Source organism: Aquarana catesbeiana, linkage group LG06, assembly GCF_042186555.1.
Source record: "Aquarana catesbeiana isolate 2022-GZ linkage group LG06, ASM4218655v1, whole genome shotgun sequence".
Classification (NCBI taxonomy): domain Eukaryota; kingdom Metazoa; phylum Chordata; class Amphibia; order Anura; family Ranidae; genus Aquarana; species Aquarana catesbeiana.
This window is the reverse complement of record NC_133329.1, coordinates 341,140,585-341,161,562: the sequence shown is the minus strand read 5'-3', so window position 1 is coordinate 341,161,562 and position 20,978 is coordinate 341,140,585. Positions and strand designations below refer to the sequence as shown.

The 20,978-nt window shown below is 43.5% G+C and overlaps 1 protein-coding gene and 1 non-coding gene across 2 annotated transcripts in view; both read left to right on the top strand.

The window, feature by feature from the left end:
- LOC141147006 (glutamate decarboxylase 1) overlaps positions 1–20,978 on the top strand; it is a 174,365-nt gene that overhangs the window by 25,686 nt on the left and 127,701 nt on the right. The gene's annotated exons all lie outside the window — the stretch shown is intronic.
- On the top strand, positions 73–188 carry LOC141101907 (U5 spliceosomal RNA). Its single transcript, XR_012235043.1, has one exon. It is a non-coding gene; the product is annotated as a U5 spliceosomal RNA (small nuclear RNA).

Genomic DNA, 20,978 nt, shown 5'->3' with positions numbered 1-20,978 from the left:
CATTTGAAATAAAGAGAACCAAAACTGCGTTCTGTAGCAATATTAGGCTCATGACTCACGTACATCTTCTTGAGACTCTGGTTTCTCTTCAGATCGAATAAATCTTTCGCCTTTTAGTAAAGATTTCCGTGGAGGGGAACAACTATGAGTTTCATCTGTTGATGTCTGAGCTTATATACGGAGAAGACTCCTCTGGGATTGCATCGCTAGGATTTCACCATCTATTAGCCCTTGGTGTCCTACCTCCATTGCCAGTGAGCAACTTAAGCCTGTTTGACCCATACAGCGTATGCTCTGTGGGTCCCAACTTTCTGGTAAGCCTCCAGTCATTCGGGTGGTGGTTCTGCACAAGTGTTTAACAGCACGTATTGGATTGTATTCAAAAGTTTCCACGATCATATAGTTTGGAGTTCATCACTATTGCAATATCTGTGTTTACAACACTTGTCTATTCAGCTCTGGACAGTATTGCCATTCTCTATCTCGCCAATATATATGGTGACCCTAAGGGTTCATAATATGATGGACTTTTTATGTATGAACTTTTTTAATATGCAACATTAATTTTTATATTGCATGTGTTACTGCAGTATTTATTCTTACTTTTTATTCTCACTTATTAAGCGCTACACTTGGTTTTATATGATTTATAGCAAAAGTTCTATTTGTTGTGTTAGCTGCTTACATATACAAATTTTTGGGGTAAGCGCAAGGTTTATAAGTTTTTTATACACCACTAGACATAACCAAGTAATTCACTCTTGCAGTGTGGGCACAGCCTCACTGCAAGGGATAATGTTTTATTTGCCCAGAGTTGGGCTTTAAAGCTGAACTCCAGACAAACAACTAAATACAGAGATCAAATACTTACACATGAGCAGCTTCTCTGTAGTTCAATTGACTGCATTGGCTCATTGTGCTGATTCTGCCTCCGCTAGTCTGAGCTTTGCTGTAAAATGATTATAAGGAACTAATACCAAGTCAAATCCAGGTGCTTACACTGTTTGTAAATAAAGAAATACAGCACCTGTACCTCTGGGAGCAGGATATTGCTTTTCAGTGTATAGGATCCAAGGGCAGAAGAGCTCTGCATGAAAACAAGGGTTTACAGGGAATAATAGGACAAGAGTTAATGCTACAGAGAAGGTTAGGGTGAGCACAGCACCATTAGTCATTATGTTGCTGGTATCTGCCTGTACCCTAACAGCCAATAGCGCTGTATGACCCAGCTGCCTGGGTCCTAGCAACCAATCACACAGCCACACAGTGATGGCTATGAGCCACACATTATTGGTTGCTATGCCACTGTCCTGGCAACCAAAGGTTGGGGGGGGGGAGGGCAGCAACAAAATTTAATGGATTGAGGGGTTTGATGAGGTCAGAAAAAATGACTGATTCAGGCAGGATTAAACCCAGGCAGACTACTGGAGCATGCCTAGGAGTTAGTGAGAGGGTTAGGACTGGAGGGAGAATTAGTGTTATGCCGTGTACACACTACGGGACTTTTTGACCGGCCTGGACGACGGAACGAATCCATAGGACAATTCGATCGTGTATGGGCTTTATTGGACCTTTTCTGTCGAAAAATCTGTCGGACTTTAGAAATAGAACATGATTCAAATCTTTCCGACAGACTCGAGTCTGATCAAAAAATCTGTTCATCTGTATGTTAGTCCGACGGACAAAAAGGACGCAAGGGCAGCTATTGGCTACTGGCTATGAACTTCCTTATTCTAGTGCGGTCGTATGTCATCAGGTTCGAAACGATCGGACTTTGGTGTGATCGTGTGTAGGCAAGTCTGTTTCGTTGGAACTCCATCAGAAATCCGTCGAAAAGTCCTTCGGAGTTCAGTCCGACGAAAAGTCCGGTTGTGTGTACACAGCATTAGAGTAGCAGGGAGGGTTAGTGTGAAGGTTATAGGGGAAGCCAATGTGAAGATCAGGTTTACAGGGAGGGTTAGTGTTAGGGATAGTGTTAGAGTTACATGGAGGGTTAGTGTTAGGTATAGTGTTAGAGTTACATGGAGGGTTAGTGTTAGGTATAGTGTTAAGGTTACATGGAGGGTTAGTGTTGGTGTTAGGTTAGTGTTAGGAATAGTGTTAGGGTTACATGAAGAGTTAGGGTTAGGAATAGTGTTAAGGTTACATGGAGGGTTAGTGTTGGTGTTAGGTTAGTGTTAGGGATAGTGTTAGGGTTACATGAAGAGTTAGGGTTAGGGATAGTGTTAAGGTTACAGAGAGGGTTAGTGTTAGGGTTAGGTTAGGTTATTGTTAGGGATAGTGTTAAAGTGGTTCTAAAGGCAGAAGGTTTTTCACCTTAAAGTGGTTGTAAACCCTCCAATACAACTTGTGCTTTTTCAGATCTAGATAGCACAGGCAGCTGATCGCTGCCTGTGAAAGTGTACTCGCTGTTGTAGTTTCCATAGCAATTGCCCTCCAAGCGTGGGTGACGTCAGGCGCGATTGTGCAGTAGGTTTATTCTTTAACGGCACACTGTGTGTGCCATTTCTGTCCCCCTCTGCATGCTGGTCATTATCATTCATTAACTTCCTCTCTGAACAGCACAGAGGGAAGTCTCGCGATACCGCCTTGCAAGTTATGTAGCTTCAGCTATGGTTTAGTTCGGTTGCCGTAGTAACAGCAATCGAGATAGAGGCTTGGTTTAGGCAATACGGCGCATGCGCGAGATTTGTATAGGTAAACCTAGTAAGGGCGGAAATTACGTCAATACTAGATTCAAGAAACAGCAGTAGACATGGCGCAGCCGATACCCAGAAGTGAAGAGATACAAAATATGATAAAAAAGGTATTTTCCTGACTCATTTTTTGCCAATTTTGCTGTATTTAAAGTTGCAATAATATATATTATATAAAACTGGAAAAAAATAGGAAAATCGTCCGGGGTTTACTTCCTCTTTAATGCATTTTATGCATTAAAGTGTAAGTTCACCTTTACAGAAAATCTGCAAGGTGAACTTACACTGAAACTTACACTTGAAATCCCTGTGGCTATCTCTCCTCTTTGCCTGTGGTGACAGGACGGGCTACGGGGGTTCTGATTGGTGGGCGCCACCCATGTGATGGCGACGACCATGTAGAATGCTCCTATATGTACCTCCTGATGAGGTACGTTTCGAAGATAAAGGCGAAGGGATTTCTAAGCCCCAGAACAGTGAGGTGGCTATACGAGATCTGCTAGCGGGTGATCGCCGGGCTCTAGATCAGCAGGACCGGGGGGGGTGAAGAGGGGGTCCAGTGTGAGTTCACCTTACAGATTTTCTGCAATGGTGAACTTACCCTTTAAGGTAAAAAACCTTCTGGGTGCAGCTCCCCCCCCCACTTACCTGAGCCTCATCTTGATCCAGCGATGTGCATGAGAGCAGTGGCTTTACCGGGTGTCTCTCCTCATTGGATCTACCGGGTGTCTCTCCTCATTGGCTCTACCGTGTGTCTTTCCTCATTGGCTCATACAGCAGTGGGAGCAATTCACTCCTGCTGCAATGACAGCCAGTGAGCCAATGAGGAGAGAGCGGGCGGTGGGGCCATTCCATGTGTGAATGCTAAATGTGTATTTGCCGGAGTGCTCGGGAGCGATTGCTATTCAGGGCACTCGGCAGGGGGGAGAAGTCAAGTCCGCAGATGGGGGACCCAAAAAAAAGAGAATAAGGCTACTTTTACACTGAAAGCGCCGACCCTTAGCGCTAAAGCGCTGCTCGTTTTAGTGGTGCTTTAGCGATGTTTCTGCATCGCTTTTGTGACACTTTTCGGCCACTAGCGGGGAACTTTTAACCCAAAAAAAGGGTTAAAAACTCTACTTTTGCGGTGCTTTCAAACCGCTTTTCAGGCGCATTGAAAGCGCCTGAGCCCCAAAGCCCCAAAAATGCTGCTTGCAGGACTTTTCAGGACGTCCCACAAGCGCCCCACCCGAGTGTGAAAAGTCACACTGGAATGAATGGTAGGTGGTTTTCAGGCACTTATCAGAGGCTATTTCCAGCGCTAAAGCGCCTGAAAACTGCCCCAGTGCAAAAAGGGGTCTCAGGGCTACTCTGTGCAAAACCATTGCAAAGAACAGGTAAGTATAACATGTTTGTTATTATTTTTTAATTCCAAGATTTAAAATCACTTTAAGGTTACAGGGAGGGTTAGTGTTAGGGATAGTGTTAGGTTTACAGGGAGAGATAGTGTTAGGGATAGTGTTAGGTTTACAGGTAGGGTTAGTGTTAGTAAAGGTGTTAGGGTTACAGGGAGAGATAGTGTTAGAAATAGTGTTAGGGTTACATGGTGGGTTAGTGTTAGGGATAGCGTTAGGGTTACAGGGAGGGTTAGTGTTAGGGTTCGTGTTAGGGTTACAGTAAGGGTTGGTTTTAGGGTTACATGGAGGGTTAGTGTAAGTGATAGTGTTAGGGTTACATGGTGGGTTCGTGTTAGGGTTACAGGGAGGGTTAGTGTTTGTGATAGTGTTAGGGTTACAGGGAGGGTTATTGTTAGTGATAGTGTTAGGGTTACATGGAGAGTTAGTGTTAGGGATAGTGTTAGGGTTACAGGTGTTGCCTTATGAGTAATCTCCATTAGCAACTGGGAATATTTGTGTATATATATATATATATATATTAGAATAAGAAACAAGGATTAGAATGTATAAAATAGTGTTGTTGGTAAGGGGTTAACCTAGCTAGCTGTACACATATGACAGGCTTTAGATTGAGAACTTAATTCCTTTTGATCTGCAGGAATGTTAGGTGTGTGTGTTTTAGGAGATGCTCTGCTATTTACCTGTCCTAAATTCAAATGCAAGGAAGAGATACCATCTGAGTTAAATATTGTAGTGGTGACTTGACAGGGCCAAATTCATTAGCTAGATAAAGGCCTTGAAGTCGCTTGTGTTAACCAACCCTTAATCCACTTCAATAGGTGTTTGATATGCTGAGAATATTTCTTTGATCTGTTCAGGAATGGACAATTTGCCCCGGCTATGACCATGCATAGTTAAATGCCCCATTCAAGAGAAGGGGATGACCTTCTCTTTAATTAATTTCTCTTCTAATTATCTCCCCAAGAGAGGAGGTGCTAGTGAGGGGATGAACTATGCTAAATTAAGGGTAAGGGGAAATTGTCCAATCTTGGAGGAGATACGCCCGGAGGGAGGAGAGGGGTAACATCGTTCCACCAATCAGGGGGGCCCTGTTCAAGTCAACGAGAGATGGGCCTATATTAGTGTAAGGTGCACACAGGAAAAAAAAAAGGAGTAATGAGTCTGATGTGGGCCCACACACATCACTACTGGTAAATATCAGGTCAGCTCCCAGCACTTAAGGTATACCTGCTTGTCATATGTTTGTTGTTTGCTGTTTGTATTTTGATCCATTGAGGAATATACGCTGTATTCTTTTATTTTAACCTAATATTTTCTTTCTTGGTGTAGACTACAGATAGATGGCTGTGTGATAGATATACTTTCAACTACTCACCAATATATGTTGTTATTGTGTTAAAACTTTCACTCTGGTCAAAGAACTCTCATTTAACTCACATCATATCTTTGAGTTATTAAATCTTAAATATAATAAACAGGTAATGCAGGGATGGTTAGTGCTAGGGATTGTCTTAGGGTTACATTGAGGGTTAGTGTTAGGGATATTATTATTGTTACATGGAGGGTTAGTGTCAGGGATAGTGTTAGGGTTACGTGGAGGGTTATTGTTAGTGTTAGGGTTACAGGGAGGGTTAGTGTAAGTGATAATGTTAGGGTTACAGGGAGGGTTAGTGTAAGTGATAATGTTAGGGTTACAGGAAGGGTTAGTCATAGTGTTAGGGTTACAGGGAGGGTTAGTGTTAGTTATAGCGTTAGGGTTACCGGTAAAGTTAGTGTTGGGTTACAGGATTGGTTAGTGTTAGGGTTACAGGGAGGGTTAGTGTTATGCGCGTACACAAGAGCGGACTTTCCGGCAGACTTGGTCCGGCGGACCGGACTCCGTCGGACAATTCGATCGTGTGTGGGCTCCAGCGGACTTTCTTTTCCTAAAAGTCCGACGGACCTAGAAATAAAACATGTTTCAAATCTTTCTGACGGACTCGAGTCCAGTCGAAAAATCCGCTCGTCTGTATGCTAGTCCGACGAACTAAAACCGACACTAGGGCAGCTATTGGCTACTGGCTATCAACTTCCTTATTTTTATCCAGTCGTACGTCATCACGTACGAATCCGTCGGACTTTGGTGTGATCGTGTGTGTCCAAGTCCATTCGTTTAAAAGTCTGACGGACCTACGCTGCAAAGTCTGTCGGAAAGACTGTCGGTCCTAGTCCGTCGAAAAGTCCGCTCGTGTGTACACGGCATAAATGTTAGGGTTACAGGGAGCAATTGTGTTAGGAATAGTGTTAGGGTTACAGGGTGGGTTTATGTTAGGGATAGTATTAGGGTTACAGGGAGGGTTAATAGTTGAATTCCAGTTGAGTTACTAATATGTATATTTAGGATGTTGGGGAGAACTGTAGCGCTAATGCTAAACACAAACTTATGGAAGCCTAGGGGAAACAAGCAAACTTATTGGATTTACCTTAAGTAGTATTGAAATGAGGATGTCGACAATGGAAGACCACAATGCTTACCTTAAAGTGAAAGGAATTGTTCCACTGCTCTATTGTATTCTGGCAGCGGCACTGGTCATTTGGGAAAAACTCAACAAGCTGGTTGTAAGACCGATAGATCGACTTGTGTAGAACCAGCGAGCCCATACATGATAGATCAAAATTCGGCCGTTCCCTGCTGAACCAGCCGAATTTCGATCCATGTATGGCCAGCTTTAGATATGACTCCTTTCATTACTGGTCTTATGTTTTGTGGGATTTTGACCCAATAAAATGCTTTGACCTTTATCAATGACAAAAATTCCCTAAAAGTAATTTCTACCATTTTCAAAGAATGAACGATGTTGCATGTAAATCTAAAACAGAACATTGAGATGCAGTGCCCTCTTGTGGAATAAGGAGACATTATTATACATGAGTAATTATTATCATCAGTTGACTGATTCAGTAATGTTTACTGACAGCAGAGCGTAAAGTGCACCTGTCAGCAATTAAAAAAATATTTACAGCTAAAAGTCTTGCTTAAGGGCAGACCCCACTTGATGCCTACTATTACCAACATTTATCAGAAGATCTTCCTTAATATGCCTCTCTGATTTAGTTTAATTTTGTTACTGGAAGCTTTACTTTCTGAGTCTTTGCTTAAACCCCACATTAACGCCACCCTCTATTTTATTAGATCACTTCAGTTACACTCCGATTGGTTAGGGTACAGGTGGGGGTGGGGGGGCTTATGGAAGTCAAACTGAAACTAAATCAGAGAGGTGCTCAGAGAGGAGAGTTTTCTGGCTAATAAAGACAGTAAAGTCTTATTAAATCAGAAGCACATTTTACTACTATTACAAATCCAAACAAATCATAGGTTTCATTTCTTATTTTGGGATAGTGGGAAAAGCCATGCATATCATTCTTTTAAGGGCCAAAAATAAATTATTTCCATGGCTTCAGGTTAATGTACTAAAGCAATAGGGGCTGTTCACCTACCAAAGTGAATGTTCTATTTGTAAAGTGCAATGCAGTAGAGCCTGCGGCTCAGAATACTACTGCTCCCACTCTTAAGCTGACCCTAGATGGATCGAAAGTCACCTGGTTGAGCAGGGACCAGTCAAATTTTGATTCATTGATGGCTGTTCCCACCTGAGAGATGAATTTTAAATGTTTAATATCTTTAACGTCTTTAAATATCAAATAGCATGTGTATCAGTTTGTAACACAAAAATGCAAAAGTGAGAAGATATTTTCTTAATTCAGATTATACTTTCCTAATTCGGTGGTCAATATTTTATACAAAGGTTTACAATTTAGAACTTGACAAAAACGCTTAGACCTGCAGACGTGAATGAACACAAAGCTGCCAACAAGTTTCTGACAAGACTTGTTGCTCCATATAACCCCTCGAAGGAATCCTACAGATCTTGTGATCACAAGATCAGCAGGAATAGAAGAGATATGAGATTCCAGATTGTCTACAATCATTTGTCGTTTTCCAAAGATATGAGGGAATATGTTTTTATCTATCACAGACCCAAAATATTAGTCATAGGGAGATGAAAATGACTGCTTATGATAGTACACATTATGAGCTACATGCAGATGCAAAACGGAATGTCCTGGCCTTATAGAACACCCTAGGGACTGACAAAATGGTTACATAGACCCTGTTCTTGGCAGCCATGTTGTTTCTGGACTTGCTGCGATCAGAATGATGTGCTGGTGTCCAGTGGCGGCTGGTGGTTTTTTGTTTGGGGGGGGCGGCAAAAAAACACCCACCCCCGCCAGGGCGCCTCAAATCCCCCCTCGCTGTCTGCCGGTCCACCGGCACTTACCCCATCTAGGCGGCAGGCACATCAGGCATCGGCAGGGATCGGGCATCGGCAGGCATATCAGGTAGCAGTGGGGCATCGGCGGGCACATTGGGCAGCAGCGGGGATCAAGGCACCGGTGGACATCAGGCTGCGGCGGGCACTGGGCAGCGACTCCTGTGTCTTCTCCTCCTCGCTTCCAACGTGCGTCTCCTCCCCTCCTCCTAGGCATTCAATAGGATCGCCTATCCTTTCAGCCAATCGGGTGACGGGTATTAGACTCACTTCTCAATTGGCCGAGAGGAGGATCAGTGTTGCAACAGCGAATATTAATTCGCTGTTGCAACACACCTGGGTGGGCTCCAGACGCAATGCTCTGCGCCCCGAGCCCAGCCTATTTTGAAGCCTATTAGAGCCTCCGGCTCTAATCAAGTGCTTCCAAAAACACACCCCCGCCCACAGCCCGCCATAGGAATTCATGCATTCATAAGTGTGTCCTACGGAGTGATTCTAACTGTGGGGGGGAGGGGCTACGTGTGACACATCACTGTTCACCGCTTCCGATTACAAGGAGCTGTGATCAGTGACAGTGTCACTAGGCAGAATGTTTACGATAGACGATCGCGGGTATCCCCGCTAACATCGAGTTTGCGGGACCCGCGATCCTACTCACGGAGCGAGCCACCGGTGGTGCACATGCGATGGCACGGCGGCTAATTCAAAGGGATGTACAGATACGCCCATTTGCGCAGCTGTGCCATTCTGCTGATGTATAAGTACATGCGGTGATCAGGAACCGGTTAATAAAATTTAAAAGCAATGACAAAGTAGTAAGTTACACTCACATGTAAAAGTGCCTGCCTGGCACTAGGGAAAACAACTTGTGCGGATCTGGCTGGTTCCTAACGCAGTAGTGTGCATTTCGCGTCCTGCTCGTAGGGGTAAAGCCTGGTGTGGGGTGACAAATCAGGACCCAGAAGTGACGAATCCTCTGCTTCGACGTACGTTTTGCTGTAAATGGCGTCTCCAGGAAGTGACCTCATGCCACTTCCAGCTTGCTTATATACGTATGGGATGGTTGCGATTGGTGAGAACCCTCCAAAATGGAGGAGAGGACAAATCTATAGCGCAAATTTTTCCTCTAGGGATGCCAATCCGCACACTCTGTCAACACCATTATAAAATACCTGTGCGACCGGCGCTGTTTCACAGAGGCAGCTTGAAGCTCTCTCAAGCCTATGTGCCGGATTACTGTCTTTAAGAAAACAGTTTTAACGGTGACCGTTTCCCCTGCACTATCACTCTGTGCAGTCATCAGTGACTAGTTTACCAGACCATGGTGCCATCCCTATCTACATAATGTATATATGCCGTGAGACTTTTATGCTCTAGGCAAAGATTTACGATTGGTTCTATTAAAGGGCCGTTTTAAAACTTTATGTTCCCCTGTGGTCACACTATGGCAGCGATGTCCCTCATATATGAGAACCCCCCGGTTTGAAATCAGCAGCAGTTTGTCATTCTATTGAAGTATTTATGTCGTATTGGTGCACTACAGCCTGAGTCCACCACAATCATTGCCTTTAAACTCCTGAAGAAGCTCGTATTAGAGCGAAACATGTCGAGCGGCAGATTGTCATGGCACCTTTAAGTAGTTGCTTTATGTTACACTGTTTAATGTGAATGAATTTGGGTAAAACTGCCTATGTTAAATTGTTTTTATAACCATGTCTCATTCTCTATGTGAGGCATTGATATTTTAATCATGATTCAATAAAACAGTAATTTTTATTTAATATGATTGTACAGATTCTTTGAATTTTTGATTATATTGTTGATTTAAACAGCACCTTAAAAGTCCCTGGGGAAAATCCTTTCCCCTCCCTCCTCTTTTTAGGCAAATTAGCCTTTATTCCCAGTTCACCATTATAAAATAGCCAACCATTTAGAATTAAATACATTTTACTAAACATACTACACTATGAGACTTTCTCTCTCGTCTCCCGTGGAGTCAATTTTTATGCCCTAGCTTCATCTTGAGGGTCCATTGGAGCGGAGTGGTGTTGGCAGTGGGAATCAATTTGTTATTCCAAATGCGCAATTTGACCTACCTTAAAAAGTGGTCAAACACCTGTGGTGAGTTACCACCTTTCCATGGAGCACCTGTGGTGGAAGAACTAGAAGCTTAATTTAAAAACATTTTCTTGGTGTTGGGAACACTATCACTAATGGACTTTTTAGCTTGTTATATGTTCAACAATTTATGTGTTTTTTTTGCAGTGATATATGTTTATGATTTTGGTTCATGATATATACTGTATATTCACTTGTATATGCTTAGCGCCACATTTTATATATTTTTTTCCATATATGCATGTGTGTTTGAATGTTATGGTGCACACCCTAATGTAATAGGCTGCACACATTTATGGATTCCAACATACCATTCCCAACAGACACGTTCCTGAAAAATAGCTGTGCGTGTAAATGGATGCTGCAGCGACCACTGGCTGGAATTGAAGATAGAGTGAGAGAATGTCACCAGCACACCATGGATCTCCAGAACAGATACAAAGCTGTATTCAGTGATCAGGCCATCATAGCAAAAACAACGGTTTGGAGCCTCGTAGGATCCCTTCATCGGGTATGTGTCACATGCCTGATGAAGGGGTCATGCATGGCTCTGAAATGTTGCTTTCGCTATGATGGTGTGATCACTGAATAAGGCTTTGGACCTGTTCTGGAGATCCATGATGGGCTGGTGACCTTCTCTCACACCTCCCCAAAGGAGGCTCCCTTCTAATTCCTTCTCCACAAAACAAGGATCCCTCTCTAATTAGTAAGTCACTTAGTTACTCACTTTTTCCACAAAACAAGGATCCCACTCTAATTAGTAAGTCACTGTAGGTGTGATTCCTTGGCACACATGGGTGTGTGCAGCCTATTGCCTTAGGGTGTGCACCCCAAATCTCAAATACACACTACCGATCACTCACAATATTAATTCAGAAAGGGAAGAGGTGAAGGGGCCGGTAAATATGTAATTTACTAGCCCCTTACCCACTCATCCTAAAACATCCCCGCAGTAACAGCCAGCAGGAGAGGAGAGGAGGGAAGCCGGAAGTGCTGCGGGGGTAAGGGGGGAAGCCTGGGCAGTAGGGGGAATCTGTGCTGCACAGGATGATTAGGGTGTGCCTGGGCACACCTGGCACACCCTGTGCACACACCTATGTTGGCACAGTTATACAACAAAAATTATTTTAACAAAAAAGGGTTTCTCCTGAGATACATACTGTACAGGAACAAAAATACCAGATTCCTACTGTGAGCTTCTTCATCGTTTTCAAACAGGTAGAAGGGGGCTTCAGGGCACAGCATCATGTGACAGGAGACTGTAGTCACATCCAAGAGTTTGCTGCAGTTGCTCCATAATAAACCATCCCTTGATGTCCCATACAGCCATTTGTCCTGTCTCATTGCCTGTAATGGTTAATCTAATATGTGACGTTATCAACAGTGACAATACCAGGTATCCCAACTTGCATTAAAGTCAACAGCCCTTTTCCCTATAGTTTCCTTTAAAATATGACTTAGCTATGGTACGAACATATTTCTTTAAAAATTTTATATACAGAAGTCTTCTAAGCAGCAGTTTGGGAAGTTATAAAATAAATCCATTACTGACTGTGCTTACAAGCTGATAAACTTTTCTCTGTCAACACCATAAAGATTTAAAAGATACAGACAGCTAGCAGATATAGCAGCTGTACGTGTGTCAGAAGTTTAAATTCAAATATACTTTGCTGCTATCAAACTGTCAGAGAGAAAACCATTTCCAAGCGTTGTATCTCTTCATCGTTCCTGTGCTCCATAATCCTTGGCTGGCAAATGCCATAAAATCAACAGTACCTCTTGTCTTTTGTAATACTGATTCATTATTGGCATACTGTACATAGAGAAGCGTATAGAAAGTATAAGTTGTTTCTGTTCGCAGTTTGCATGTGCCCCAGTGTAGTGTACAAAGTCCTGGAGCTACTGAGCATTCATAGCAGTCCCTGGCCACTTGATCCAACAGTGTAAAGGCTGCATTTACCATAAGCCCCCCTATCAGCCAGAGCCTCAAAATTGTCATAACTGTCTTTCCCTGACCTTTTTTACCAACCCGTGGACACCTATTACTTAAAAGAGTTGTATGGGAATTTATTGAATTTTCTAATCATACTTATCTAGGTGGATGTATTGGTCCAATGCTGCATATGTCCCCCCTCGGCTCGAACCAAGTGATCGCACACCGCCGATCTCAGAGCTCAGGGCTCCCTGAGCAGAGAGCTGGTGACTATCAGTCACCGCTGTCTGCTCTGCCCCCCTCCATGCTCACTGGAGCGATGGGCTGTAGAGGGGCCAGCTCAGGCTCTCAGCCAGTGGCGACCCGTGCATTGTGGGCGGAAGGGGCGCCGCCCCCCCCTAACACCGCCACCGCTCCCTCCCTATCCATGCGCCTGGCCCCTTTCAGGATGCCGGGCGCATGAATTCCTATGGCGGGGATGGGGGGAGCGGTGTGTTTTTTGAAGCACATGATTAGAGCCAGAGGCTCTAATAGGCTTCAAAAAATGGTGGGCTCTGGGCGCAGAGCACTGCATCCCGATCCCACCCAGTTGTGTGACGATAGCGAATGAATTCTCGCTATTTTCACACGAAATCTTCTCCCCGCCAATCAGGAAGCAGGTTTGAGACCTGTTTCTCGATTGGCCAAAATGTCGGGCGATCCTATTGGACACCTGATGTGGAGCCAGGGAGGAAGCCCACCACCCTGGAGCTGCTACCCGGACCCTGCACCCGCTAGACTGGAGCCTCTGCCCAGACCCCATACCCGCTAGCCTGGAGCCGCTGCCCGGACCATGCACCCGCTAACCTGGAGCCATTGCCCAGACCCCGCACCGCTAGCCTTGAGCCACTGCCCGCACCCCGCACCCCCTAACCTGGAGCCGCTGCCCAGACCCCGCACCCCCTAACCTGGAGCCGCTGCCCAGACCCTGCACCCTAGCCTGGAGCTGTTGCCAGGACCATGCACCTGCTAACCTGGAGCCCCTGCAAAGACCCCGCACCCGCTAACCTGGAGCCCCTGCCCAGACCCCGCACCCGCTAGCCTGGAGCCACTGCCCGGACTCCGCACCCGCTAACCTGGAGCCGCAGCCCAGACCCCGCACCCACTAGCCTGGAGCCACTGCCCAGACCTCACACCCGCTAGCCTGGAGCGCTGCCCGGCCCTGCACCTGCTAGCCTAGAGCTGCTGCCCACACCCCTCTGCGCTGGATGACACCCATCATCTACCCGGACCAACCGGGTTGTTAGTGCCACACCGCGGGGGGGGGGGGGGGATGGGTTGTTTGCCAACCCCCGAAAAAAAAAAACACCAGCCGCCACTGCTCTCAGTGGCTTGCCAGTCCAGGCATGAATGCAAATCCCGACCACATGGTCGCAATCTTTTCTGAGCCTTGACCAGCTCTGTGACGTCAGCCGACAGCGTGCTTCAGCCTACTGTCTGCTGAAAACAGAGCACAGGAGTGCAGAACGAACTGCACTCCTGTGATCCACAGGGGAAGTACAGCCAAACAAGCTTTGGTTGTTCTTCTCCTTTAAAGTGAAGCTCAACTGTATCTGAGCACCACAAACTTATAATGCAATATAATTCATTTTTGATATTTAAAGCAAACTCACCCCTCAATCCATATCTCCATGCTTTATTTTATTAAGTCACGTTTTAAAAAAGACAGCATTTCTAGCAGCGGCTATCTTGAGTAAGGGCAGATGATTCATGTAGCATTTACTTCCTGAAATCCATCTGCCCTTAGCTCAGGCATGCAGGCAGGAGGTTGTGCTTCGTTGAGAAAGCCCCTCCTCCAGATAAAAAAAATATGCACATGAAGACTCCTGGGATGTATGACATGATTTTGGCCTAGGCCAGAAACCAGGAAGCAACTGAAGAAATGTCGACAAAAGGTAAAACAAGAAAAAACAAGTAGATATAATATACCTTCCCATTTATTGATGCTAACAGCATAAGGATTGAAAATAGTTAATGTTGATTAAAAGCGTTTTTAGTTCCTTTTTAAATTAGCAACTGAACTGTAGGTGGAAGTGTGTACAGTTAGGTGAATAGATTTTCAAAATGAAATTCGGGCACAACCTACTGATCATGCCCACTTTTATTGGCAATATGGCATGGGCAGAGCCGGGGGTGGGTATAATACCAACTTGCAAAGCGCACCACACCAAGTATTAAATGTAGCCAAATTGTGCTTACACAGGCAGGGGCTTAAAGGGGTATGCTTGAAGAACACCTGAGCCGATTTTTCTCTAGGTTAAGAGTGCAGGCCCAGATGTGCACTGCAGGTAACCGTCACAGCAAGGACAAGGTGGCAAATAATCAATTTTCTTACCTACTGCAAGGAAGCCTGCACAAGCCGAGTGGGGAGGAACTGGGAAGACCACAATGCGTTGGCATGTAACACCATCAATTGCAAAGAAAGGACACAAGGAGAGGAGGAAAAAGTGCTGCTCATCCCTATGAATAGGAACAAAAGAGAGGAGTTTCCCCGGGGTGGGGTTTTTAGGCAGCACAATAACAGATTGAGTCAATAATGTATGAAAAAATAGACGTATTTATTTTTACAAAAATAACATGACATGAAAGTTAAAACAATGAGCTCCAGTGGGAAGTACTTTAAAATTTTGTGGTTAAGCTAAACATACATTTGCATACATAAATCCATAACAACAAAAAATTTTGATAATATGAACATTAAGCCTGATGCGTTTCAACCCATACACTAAGGGTCTTCTTCAGAGGGTCAGTCTGCTGGAAAATATATATAAGATTGATACATATATAGAAATCTTACTTATGTATGATAGAATTAATATACAATACATAAATGTAATATAGTTACCCAACAATGTATGTCCAGCAAGGAAAGAAAGAAGCCTCCCACATGGAGATCACTTTTAAAAAATTACTTTTTCCACTTCCCCAAAGGGGAGTCCCAAGGCACCTCCACCGCCACAGCAGCCAAAACCAGGGCAGTAATCCAGCGATGCAACTTACGAGAGGTCACACTACCAAGCACCACCTGCTAGGCATCGCTGGATTACTGCCCCGGTTTTGGCTGCTGTGGCGGTGGAGGTGCCTTGGGACTCCCCTTTGGGGAAGAGGAAAAAGTAATTTTTTAAAAGGGATCTCCTTGTGGGAGGCTTCTTTCTTTCCTTGCTGGACATACATTGTTGGGTAACTATATTACATTTATGTATTGTATATTAATTCTATCATACATAAGTAAGATTTCTATATGTGTATCAATTTTATATATATTTTCTAGCAGACTGACCCTCTGAAGAAGACCCTTAGTGTATGGGTTGAAACGCGTCAGACTTAATGTTCATATTATCAACATTTTTTGTTGTTATGGATTTATGTCTGCAAATGTATGTTTAGCTTAACCACAAAATTTTAAAGTACTTCCCACTGGAGCTAATTGTTTTAACTTTCATGTCATGTTATTTTTGTAAAAATAAATATGTCTATTTTTTCATACATTATTGACTCAATCTGTTATTGTGCTGCCTAAAAACCCCACCCCGGGGAAACTCCTCTCTTTTGTAACACCATCAATAACCCTGAAACATCCCTCCCCTCACTCCTCCTCCTTTTCCTCCAGACCAATCACAGAAATGTAATGGAAGGAAAGTCAAAACCAAAATAAGCTTATATCTACTACCACCCCCATTCTAAAACTATTCTATCTACCCTGCAAAAGGTGACCGGCTTCCAGCACCAGCTTAAAGGTTAATTCCACTTTCGTGGGGAAAAAAAATAGCAAATAAAGAAAAAATAATATAGCGTATACAATTGTGACACAAGTCCTATTGTAATTGAATGTTATTAAAAATTACCTTTTCTTTTAAATCTGGAGCTCTGTAATTTTCTAAAAAAGTTATTGTAATATGGCTACCTGGAGGTGTTCTGTACACAGAATGTGTACAAAACGCCCCCAAGAAACATAGTTTCCTGCTTGTTTGATTGGCTCACTGATTTTCCCAGACGTCTGCAGATTTCAGGCATCTGCGGCAACAAAAATGTCATTTTTGAAGGGATACTTTCAATACTTTCAATAGTAAATCATGGCTAAAGGGATGCAGGCCCAGCAGCTTTCTCATTAGTGCTCTGCAGGTGCAGCAGCTGATTGATAATTATGAAACCACTCTCATTAGACTCACTTTCCTACATGGATATAGACAAACACACATTGGGTTTCTTCAGAATAACAAAAGGTAGGAATCTGCAACAAGGTTTGTTAAAATTCTTGTAATGTATATAGATCACCCAGAGGGTAATGTTTTTTCTCAACAAAAGTGGAGTTACGCTTCAAGTGCTCATGAGGAACAGCTGACAATAGCTGCCTCATAGTAAGCCTATGGGTGACATCGCCCAGGCTTTATAGTCATTGTCAGTGATCTCTCCTCTATGCTGGAGTCGGCCCTGGAGAGATCATGTGACCAGACCAGAGTGACTTCAGAATAGGTAAGTATACAGATCTTTTTTTTTACAGGGTAGATAGAATAGGTTTGAATAGGGGTGCGAATAAATTTAAGCTAAATTAGATTTTGACTTGCCTTCCATTTTAAGGTGGATTACCCTGCAGCTGCCAGGGATGCCATGTTTACAGCTGGAAAGAAATCAGGGACACATTCTTTTAACCAGTATATTTTAAAAAGAGTACCCCCTGATACTATTTAGCACCGGGGAGTACTCTTTTTAAAATATACAATATATTTGGGATGGTGGCAACAACAAATGGAGTTTTTTTTTCTCCATAATGGTTCCCCCTCGATAATTCTTTAAACTAGGGGTTATATTTTTTCCCAGGGGACATCCCCCTATAAAACCAGAGACATCTCTCTAGTGTACAGGAGATAATGAGAGGAGTCAGAAGACTCACTAAAGATTACGAAACCTGAAACAATCTTTTTTTCTTGTTTATTGGTCTGTAAAGTTAAAACAAAGCTAGAAATATGAAGAAATCTGTCTCCAATAGCACTTTCTATCAGTAGTTTTTACTAAATGATCACCTAAAACAAGAGACAGAGCTTGGACAAAAAGTTCAGATGTGCCTAAAACAGTGAGGTGTCTAAATGCAGCCTTGTATATATTTATAAAAAGGACAATTACACATTACCTATAGGCAGGTTATTGTAGGTAGTTACAGTGGGGACGGAAAGTATTCAGACCCCCTTCAATTTTTCACTCTTTGTTATATTGCAGCCATTTGCTAAAATCATTTAAGTTCATTTTTTTTCCTCATTAATGTACACACAGCACCCCATATTGACAGAAAAACACAGAATTGTTGACATTTTTGCAGATTTATTAAAAAAGAAAAACTGAAATATCACATGGTAAGTATTCAGACCCTTTGCTATGACACTCATATATTTAACTCATGTGCTGTCCATTTCTTCTGATCATTCTTGAGATGGTTCTACACCTTCTTTTGAGTCCAGCTGTGTTTGATTATACTGATTGGACTTGATTAGGAAAGCCACACACCTGTCTATATAAGATCTTACAGCTCACAGTGCATGTCAGAGCAAATGAGAATCACGAGGTCAAAGAAACTGCCTGAAGAGCTCAGAGACAGAATTGTGGCAAGGCACAGATCTGGCCAAGGTTACAAAAAAGTTTATGCTGCACTTAAGGTTCCTAAGAGCACAGTGGCCTACATAATCCTTAAATGGAAGACGTTTGGGATGACCAGAACCCTTCCTAGAGCTGGCCGTCTGGCCAAACTGTGCTATTGGGGGAGAATAACCCTGGGTGAGAGAGGAAATGAAGAACCCAAAGATCACTGTGGCTGAGCTCCAGAGATGCAGTCAGGAGATGGGAGAAAGTTGTAAAAAGTCAACCATCACTGCAGCCCTCCACCAGTCGGGGCTTTATGGAAGAGTGAGTGGCCCGATGGAAGCCTCTCCTCAGTGCAAGACACATGAAAGGAGTTTTGGAGTTTGCTAAAAACACCTGAAGGACTCTAAGATGGTGAGAAATAAGATTCTCTGGTCTGATGAGACCAAGATAGAACTTTTTGGCCTTAATTCTAAGCGGTATGTGTGGAGAAAACCAGGCACTGCTCATCACCTGTCCCATACAGTCCCAACAGTGAAGCATGGTGGTGGCAGCATCATGCTGTGGAGGTGTTTTTCAGCTGCAGGGACAGGACGACTGGTTGCAATCGAGGGAAAGATGAATGCGGCCAAGTACAGGGATATCCTGGATGACAACCTTCTCCAGAGTGCTCAGGACCTCAGACTGGGCGGAAGGTTTACCTTCCAACAAGACAATGACCCTAAGCACAAAGCTAAAATAACGAAGGAGTGGCTTCACAACAACTCCATGACTGTTCTTGAATGGCCCAGCCAGAGCCATGACTTAAACCCAATTGAGCATCTCTGGAGAGACCTAAGAATGGCTGTCCACCAACATTTACCATCCAACCTGACAGAACTGGAGAGGATCTGCAAGGAGGAATGGCAGAGGATCCCCAAATCCAGGTGTGAAAAACTTGTTGCATCTTTCCCAAAAAGACTCATGGCTGTGTTAGATCAAAAGGGTGCTTCTACTAAATACTGAGCAAAGGGTCTGAATACTTAGGACCATGTGATATTTCAGTTTTCTTTTTTAATAAATCTGCAAAAATGTCAACAATTCTGTGTTTTTCTGTCAATATGGGGTGCTGTGTGTACATTAATGAGGAAAAAAAAAATGAACTTAAATGATTTTAGCAAATGGCTGCAATATAATAAAGAGTGAAACATTTAGGGGGTCTGAATACTTTCCGTCCCCACTGTATTTAGTTATATTTACCTTGCAGAATAAATCTGTTTAAACAACTCACTTTTCTAGTGTTATTGTCAAGCTAGATAATATCACTCTGTGCAATGTTATTATGGGACTCATTTATCAAAGTGTCTTAAATAACCCTCTGATTGATGAGTCTGCCCCATAGCACACCCCATCATGAAGTGATATTATCTCATATGTGATATTATCACCTCTGTGATAAATACCCTATCAAGCGTGAGTCCGTTGAGTGACAGACGCAGACCAGAGGGTAGATTTATTTTGGGCTAAATGTTTGTGTTTCATCCCTAAACCAGAATATATGATGTTCTGATAAATACAGTATGTGCAATGGGAAAAAAAAGGAATCTATATATGATGTGAATTGTGACGGTAAGGCTAAAAATGCATTAATTTAATATGTATTCCCTACACAAGATCCCTGCACCATCACACAATCTGTAGGTCTAAAAACCTGCCTGTGACAGTTTTGGCTTATTGTATATATTTGCAGCATCCATTTCACAAGAGAGAGGCAGACACACCTTGGACCAGGTATAATAACTTTGTTTAAACTGCTGCATTACTGCTTTTCACCACTAAAGGGGGCAATTTGCAGAAGAAATAAGTGTGCTGGGGGTGAGTGAGCTCATGGTAAACTATACTGATTCTGCACTGTTCTTCCCTGACCTTCCTATTGTATATCCCCCCTAGTATGGCATACAGGGCTTTTTTATTTCAGAGAATAGGTGCAAGTACTCAATAACCCCCCCAGCCTTAGAGGTAGGTAGTCATAGGTGTGCGCAGCCTATTGCATTAGGGTGTACTCTCCAAAGCACAAACACATATGTGCGTGTGCATGTGTTTATATATACTGTATATATACTAACGTGTCAGTAGAGTCAGTAGAGCAGTGGGCGGTGTCATTAGGGCAGAGACTGGTGTCAGTAAGGCAGTGGACGGTGTCGGTAGTTTTTATTTTTGTTATTCATTTTTTACAATGTTATTTTTTACATTGTTTTTCGCAATTTTTTTAGGAGCCCCATTAGGGGGCTTTGGTGAAATATCAGGGGTTTAAACAGGGGGGAATCTGCACCACACAGGGTGATTAGGGTGTGCCCAGGCACATCTGGCACACCCTGTGTGCACACCTATGTAAGTCTAAAGCTTTGGTTGAATAGTAGGTGTGGCCAAACTGCACTATCAGTGTAACAGTTCTAAAGGGACAAGGTTAAAGAAGACCTGAGTCTACTTGCTGCACAGTATGCTTTAATTTCTGTGCCACAAGCTAGTCCCTCTGTCTTATGATTGCAGGGAGAGAAAGAAACAAACCGCCACAGGAGGGGAGGGGGAGGCATGGCAATACAAATGCTGGGACATTATTACCTTGCAGGGAATGCATAAAAGGTAAAAAATGTGTAGCCATTACAACCACTTTAAGGTAAAAAATGGGCAACTACCCACCTCCATCCCTAAACACTTACCTGGCTGTGACCGCACTAGCATTGTCTTGGCTGCAGCACTGCTCCCCTCACTTCCTACTTTCACAGGAGAAACTAAGGGCAGTGCAGCCATAGGCTCCTGCTGCTGTCAGTCAAGTGAGGAAGTGGAGATGTTGTTTACCACCGCTATGTATGTCTATGAACACACACAGCCCAGCTTGGAAGCCCACAGGTGCCTCCTTAACAACCAGATTGCT